Source organism: Amphiprion ocellaris, chromosome 24, assembly GCF_022539595.1.
Source record: "Amphiprion ocellaris isolate individual 3 ecotype Okinawa chromosome 24, ASM2253959v1, whole genome shotgun sequence".
NCBI classification, from domain to species: domain Eukaryota; kingdom Metazoa; phylum Chordata; class Actinopteri; family Pomacentridae; genus Amphiprion; species Amphiprion ocellaris.
In genome coordinates, this window is record NC_072789.1 from 17,116,330 (window position 1) to 17,123,888 (window position 7,559).

The following is a 7,559-nucleotide window of genomic DNA, read 5'->3' on the forward strand; positions in this document are numbered from 1 at the left end:
TGAGGGGGGGATGCCGTCCGGGTGGAGGGCCGCCATCGCCAGTGGAGTGGGTGACCTGGTGCAGGACAACACCCCAACATTCTTTCTGGAACACAATAACACAAGTAAGAGCATCACAGAAACAACAACAAAATACTGGTATAAAACATTCAGAAATAAGGTGACACAGCGTCCCACGGCAGAATCGGCCTGGGCAAAGCTATTTCCACATAAACCTATACACACAATTTGGCAAAACATTTTCCCAAAATTTTGCAGCACGCAAGCAGCGCAAACAGACTTTAAAATAAGACATAGACGAATTTTTACAGGCGTCGTACTGCACCAGGTCCATAAAGCTAAATTCGGGAGGAACTGCTTGGTGTGCAGGGACAAGCCGGAGGACCTGGAGCACCTGCTGTGGGGATGTCCGGTCGTGGCCCTGTTCATTGAGCAGGTCAGATGCTTTCTGGCAGATTTTTTGTCTTGGGAGGCCAAAAAAGAAAGGGACTGGCGATGGCACTGGCTGTTCGGGGTCTCAGAGAAAAAGAAGGAGGTGAACAAAAATCTGCTAAACATTGTCCTTGGATTGGCCAGACATGTGACTGTCGTGGCAAGGAACTATGCCTTATTTGAGGACAAAGCAGTCAATAGGTGGAGCTTATTTAAAAATATGTTCAGGTCACACATCAGAATGTTTCAGGATCAAGATGACTTTGAAGAGGTGTTTGTGAACCATGCAAAGCTTTTGCTTAATGGGGAAGGGGAAAAAATTGTCTTTCAGTTTTAAAGAGAGTATGTTAAAAAAGCAATCATGGTTTTTTTTTTGACTGTGTGTTTTTTTACTTTTGATTTATGGGTTTTTGTTTGTGTATAGAAGAAAACTTTAAAAGTCAGATGAGTTACTTTGTAAGGGAACCTTCTTGTTTTTGAGGGGTGGGGGGGTTCTTTGAAATGTTTATGAACTGTTCGGGCTGTGGATGAGAGGGTGTGACATCCAAGTGGGAGGGTGAGGTGGTTTTTTTATGTTTAAGGAATTGTTGATTTTATGAAACTGTCAGGTTTCTCTTTTTTGGGTTTTTTTTGTGTGTGAAAGGTATGTAAATATTGTTTGAAACTTTTTAGGAAGATGTGTAAAATGATGTGAAATGAAATCTTTTGTCAGAATTTTGTACTTTTGATAATAAAAGATTAAAAAAAAAAATAAAAAAATACTGTCATGAGGAGACGTAAAAAGCTTACAGCACCTGGTATTCCCAGGCGGTCTCCCATCCAAGTACTAACCAGGCCCGACCCTGCTTAGCTTCCGAGATCAGACGAGATCGGGCGTATTCAGGCTGGTATGGCCGTAAGCGACAGCAGTACTCGCTTACGGGCCTTTTCTACGTGTCCGTCTTCACCATCCCCTGAGTCCTGATGTCCATGTGAACGTGACAAGAAGCTCTCAACACGTTCACACACTTTGTCCACCACGGCAGTAAAAAGCCGCCGTTACACAACAAGGTATTGATTGTAGCATCACCTTCAGCCCAACATGAAAACGTTTGTGACACAGAAACACGTCAGCGACGATAAATCACCTCACATCACACCATGTACAACAGTGTCGCAGAGACAGGCTCCTGCAAAGGACATTTTCACTCACTTTTAGTGTTTGTTTAAGAAGCTCTACAAGGGGAGAAAAAAGAAAAGAAAAAGACGTAACTAAAAAATAAAATATATACCACCACGTCTTGTCACAGCATCTATAAAACTGTGGTTAGTTAACCGTTCCATGGCTTACGGCCATACCAGCCTGAATACGCCCGATCTCGTCTGATCTCGGAAGCTAAGCAGGGTCGGGCCTGGTTAGTACTTGGATGGGAGACCGCCTGGGAATACCAGGTGCTGTAAGCTTTTTACATCTCCTCACAACCTGCACAGGACGCTGTTGCTCATTCTCTGGAGACAGCTGGCAACTGAAACCTCTCTGGGTTATTAAAAGCCAACAAGTGAACTGATTCTGCCTCCACGTCTGCAGGAGACCTTCTCTGTTTCTTGGTTCCTCCTCCGACCACCAGGTGGCGCCTCCTGCTTCCAATTGAGGCTGTATGTGAGAGAGTTCAGGTGGATCAGCTGCAGCTGATGCTGCTTTGTTGTTGCTTCTGTTGTGGCTGTACAGATGGCTCAGTGGCTCCAGATACAGGATGCAGGACACTGAATCCAGGTGAGCTCAATCATTCACTTTGATTTATTGAGCAACATTTTGTCATCTCACAGCGCAGAACATTAGGTAAGGGTACGACCTGATGAATTCCAAACCGAGGACAGAAAAGCCAACAATCCAGAGTTGCCCTTGGGACTCCCAATTGAGCGCCAGTCAATCAGTGAATGAACCAACTGGCAGATAGTTGTGAAAAGCATCAAATGTGACAATAATCACGAGAGACACACAGCTGACTCATTTCTGGTGGCTTTATTCAACCAAATACAAACTAAAGTAGTTATTCTGTGTTTGTCTCTGCACTCCTTCATGTTGGAGTTGACTTCAAATAATGATTCCAGACTTTAAAAGCTTCAATGTTTTAATCTGAGGCTTCATACAGATGCTGCTGGCTGGTTTTAAAGAAAGTGAATTAGTTCAAGATTCTCTCTGAGGGACTTTTCTAGTGTATGTTGCTGCTGCGTCATTTTAAAAGCAGATGATCCATGTAGACGACATATTTAGTCCCAGTATCATCAGGACCGTTACAATACTGGAGCCAAAGTGTCCTGTTTTACAAATGAAGAGCAAACGATGATATTAGAGAAACACAAAGATTATAAACTCCAAACACAGACTGACAGTAACACAGCTGCAGCAGCTGAAGGAGGGAAAGCTGCAAAAACTGCAGACTGTGTGAAAGTTAACAGGATTAACAATATTACTACCAAATTATCACTCACAAGTAGATCAGACTCTAATTCCAACTGGATGTTGTGTTTAATGAACATGTTCTCAGCTGTATTCTTCTGGCTGCAAGACATCAAACTATGATTCAAAGCGATAAGTAAGCTGACTCTCATGTGGTATGGAACACTACAGGTCAGTGGATACAACTTCAAATATTTCTCACAGGAACAATCTAGAATCATAAATCGTATTGTAATACAAAGGAGGTAGAACAATGAAATGACTTTGCTTGCAGCTCTAAAAACTCCGATCTTCCTCTCCCTCTATCGGTGCTCTGAGCTCCACTGGATCTTCTAATGCTGATGACAGTTTTCAAGAGAACTGATTGGTCAGTAGGAGGAGCTTTTATACACATGGAGTTAGAGCAACACTCTCAACAGTTTTCTACTGATTTAAGAACAGGACAAACTAAACAAGCTGTTGTATAGATTTGTCCACAATCTCCTCTCAAGTGTCCATTTTAGGGAGTTTGCAGTCAACCAAGGCAAACTGAGAATCACTCCCACTGGGAAGATCAGTGAAGGAAGGTCCACCCGGCTGGTCCAGAAGCTCCTGTCCAGCAGAGCAGCATCAGGATGGAGACGTAACCAGGTGAGTTAACTAGAGAACCGACACATTCACACTGACAACTTCCCTCCAGATCACACTTTATGTCTTCAACTTGGACTGGAGATCATTTGTTTGGAACTAAACTCTGCGGGGTTCTTCTGTAGTTGATCCTTTTAATGGAATCAGAGCTCAGCCTCCTGACGTCCACATCAGTCTCCTTCAGTATCCCAGCATCACCAACTCCCAGAACAATACAAGAATAATTCTCTTCATTTATGAATGGGGCAGTTTTCAAAATCCAAGTGACAAAGTCCTTCACAAGATCAGCAAAAGGAAACAGAACAATCACAAAATCATTAGAATTAGAAAAAAGATAAAAACTATTTGGTTCAATATGGTTCATTTATGTTGGTTCTTTTAAAAAGGAAGAATAAATTGATTTAGATGAAATATCACGATGTTCAGTTTAGATTTGAATAATTCTCCTGATGGAACTGAACATCACAGATGACAAGTTCAAGTCCCATAAGAAGGCTGAAAATCCAACAATTCCTTCTGTTTTTACAGGTTGTGACTCTGGTAAATGGTGTCATTTTTTAAAGACAACAGCTGGTGGGTTTTGGATTTCAAAGATTGAACCTAAGTGCTTTTCTTAAACAAACTACTGAGCTGCTGCACAGTGAAATCTTTGAGTGGAGCTCAGGATGAAGTTTTCACTTCTCATGCTTAAATGCAGAAATATTTGCAGTGGTGGTTTTACTGCAAGCATCTACTGATGTCACCAGTAAAGTGAATAAAAACAGTCAGTCTGTGAAAACAGGATTTATTTCACTTTACACCTCTAAGTGTCTGCAGTTAGTTTAGCTGAATCCATGCAAAGATGTTTCTATTTTTCTACATGACAGGAATTTCAGTGAAATATAAATAATAATAAACAACTGATCTGCCTCGTCACAGATCCCACTTTAACCCATGAAGAGCAAATAATATTAATATTTTATAAACAAAATATAAAGCGACGAAATAAACAACTAGTATGCAAAAAACAACCAGTGCATAAAAATACAACTTGTTTGAAAAAATAAACAACTAGTGTGACAAAATAAAGCCAGTGTGATAAAATAGCCAGTGTGATGAAATAAACAGCCAGCGCGACAAAATAAACAACCAGTGCGACGAAATAAACAGCCAGTGCGACAAAATAAACAACCAGTGTGACGAAATAAACAACCAGTGCGATAAAGTAAACAGCCAGTGCAACAAAATAAACAACCAGTATGATAACATAAACAGCTAGTGCAACGAAATAAACAACCAGTGCGATAAAATAAACAGCCAGTGTGATAAAATAAACAACCAGTGCTACTGGGTTAAAGCGCAAATAAAAACATGAAAAATATTTTGTAAAAGTGAGAGGTCGGTAGCAGCTTTAATTTTTTCTTACAACTTATCGGTGGCCCTCCCAAAATATCTGTTGTGCCCCCCCAACTAAAATTAATCTGGATCCACCCTGTCTATAGCATCAGATTATTTGTTTCTAAAAAATATTTCTCCACCGATATGCACAGTATTAAAAACATACGGAGCCAAAACTTACGTTAAACAACCAGTAAATGAACTGTATCCTATAAGATCAGCCTCTGATTGAAGGCTAGTAGAGCCTATATCTAGGAGTTCAGCGAGAGGCTCTCATGTAAGCTTGATTTTTTTTCTTCTTAATTCTTATTTTCATAACCAAGAAAAACCCAGTTCCAGGAAATTACTAGCTTTTGCTTAGTATTTTCTGACATGAAACATTTCAGCTTCAAACAGGAACCAAACCTCTCATGTTTTGTAAAAAGCTGTACACAACCACATTACAAGTGCTTCTTCATATCTTACCAGCAAACTGTCTGATTTGCGGCGGCCGGCGAACACGGACCCACAACCTCCTTCTCTGAGCTGATGCTGCTGCTCGTATTTGCTGTCGAATTGGGCTGAACAGACACAGATTTAGTTTTACTACAACTGTGAGGGATATAAATGACACAAATCTTCATTTTTCCACCACATCTCTTCCTGCTGACCTCTTTGTTCCTCTTCTGACAGCTCTACTCTGTCCTCCACCAGTTGAAGACTCCTCTTTTTAGTTGGAGCTTCAGCAGCGTCAGCAGCTTTCCTCTTCTCTCCTCACTGACTGCAGCCCTCTAAAGGGTCGCTGATGGTCTCTCACAGGACAAAGTTACAGGACAAGTGCTTGATTTGTTTGTGAGATTTGTTTCCACAAGTGTGGAGACACAGGGAGGCACAAAATCACCCATATGGGACAAGAACAATCACATAAAACCATATAAAATGACTGAAGTGGGTAAAATGTCCAACATGGAAAATTAGAATCCATGAACACATGCAAAATGACCAAAATGGAACTAAAAACAACATGGAAAGATAGAAAAGGATCAAACTGAGAAACAACATGGCCAAAATTAAACACAAAATGATCAAAATGGGATATAAAATAAACAAAATATACAACAAAAGTAACAAAGTAGAACAAAAAAGGTAATTAAGAGGTGCGAAATGGCCAAATATGAGCCACAAAATTATTAAAATGGACAAAAAAATCAAGAGGTAAATTAGCAGAATGAAACATGAATAGGCCAAAATGAAATACAGAGATGTTAAATGAGACAGAAATAGCCAATAAGTGAAACAAAATTAACTAAATAAAACAATAAACAACATAAATAGATGGAAAATAAAATAAACCACAAAATGACTCAAATAAAAACATCCTTAAAGACATACAATACAACACACTGAAGCTTCATCCAATCAGCCTGACACTGTGGGAGCCCAGTGATACTCAACAGCGGGCCACCCACAGGTCCGCAGGACGTCTAGCCACATTTTCTGGCCACTTCACTGAACTCAACTGAGTCAAGAAAGAACGTTTCAAATGTAGCTTTCACACAGGATAACTGCCGTGAGCAACGCTGTCCTCAAGGAACAACCACTGCTAGGGTACGGACAAGGAATTTGCAAGAATGATGCTTGCTTTGTTGTGCGCAACGTGACACCAGGCTGCCTTGTCCTGTACTGTGCTGCATTTGAGGAGCCATTTTTCACTTTCACCGGTCTCACCATTGTGTTTCCAGAATTGTGTGGCTGTGTGTGTTCTCAGTGCTGATGGTGGAACGGCCACGAGCCACCAAGCAGCTACTTTTGCACTTCCACCCATTGTGAGACCATAGTGTGACTGAAAGCTCACCGTTCGACCCTTCTGTTCTTTCTCCAACTCGCTGAAACCCGTGCAGAAAGATCTGACTTGGATAGTGTGACTGAAGACCTTTGCCGTCCGCAGCCAAGAGGAAAACCACTCTCTCTTCAAACTGAGTTGCATAAGCATGACGACGCCACAGAAGCAGCTGGTGCTGCTGGCTTTGTTTGACAGCTTTGGTGGTCACTGCCCAATCTGCCAGAGCGTTGTTATTAGCTTGTTTTACTTCCATTCTACAAGGCCAGAGAAGGATGCACCGTTCCTGGCAGCACTGCAGTACCAGGTCGATGCGTGGAGTGAAAGGAGCAAACCCCTCTTTCAGCTCCCAGTGCTAAAAATCCATTTAATATATAGTCCTCACATTGGAGGACGTATCAGATATTAAACTGATAAGAACAGATACTACACTTGATCTTAGCCAAAAGGCCGAGAAGCGATGAGCCCTGACCTTTTGCTGCCCGGGCCCAACCCCCTGGCGCAGTCCTCACTGACTCCGCCCACAAGCTCCACTGAGCACCACCCAAACCCCCGTCAAGCACAGATCCTCTGCTTTCAACAAATAGATACGACTCTGCCAGATATATATATTTATATAACGGGGTTACACCTTTTAAATGCATTAGCATGTAGATAACTTTAATTTTGCAGCTGGTAAAGCTGAGGCTGGCTTTAATTTGTATTTATTTTACATCTTGTGAATTTCCACTAGGGGAAAAAAATGCATCTAATAATACACCAGAACTTATATTTTGAATTATTAATCTGAATCTGTAAAGTAGCTCTTTAATACGTTATATAATAAACGTACAATGTCCTCTAAAATGTGCAGCTCAACTTGGT

The 7,559-nt window shown here is 41.2% G+C and overlaps 3 non-coding genes across 3 annotated transcripts; 1 reads left to right on the plus strand and 2 right to left on the minus strand.

Moving 5' to 3' along the window:
• Positions 1-1,214: 1,214 nt before the first annotated feature.
• LOC129348366 (5S ribosomal RNA) lies at positions 1,215-1,333 on the minus strand. Its single transcript, XR_008600902.1, has one exon. It is a non-coding gene; the product is annotated as a 5S ribosomal RNA (ribosomal RNA).
• Positions 1,334-1,756: 423 nt separating this feature from the next.
• Positions 1,757-1,875, plus strand: LOC129348367 (5S ribosomal RNA). Its single transcript, XR_008600903.1, has one exon. It is a non-coding gene; the product is annotated as a 5S ribosomal RNA (ribosomal RNA).
• Positions 1,876-6,965: 5,090 nt separating this feature from the next.
• On the minus strand, positions 6,966-7,157 carry LOC111565025 (U2 spliceosomal RNA). The gene has a single exon (XR_002745842.2). It is a non-coding gene; the product is annotated as a U2 spliceosomal RNA (small nuclear RNA).
• Between the last annotated feature and the right edge of the window lie 402 nt (positions 7,158-7,559).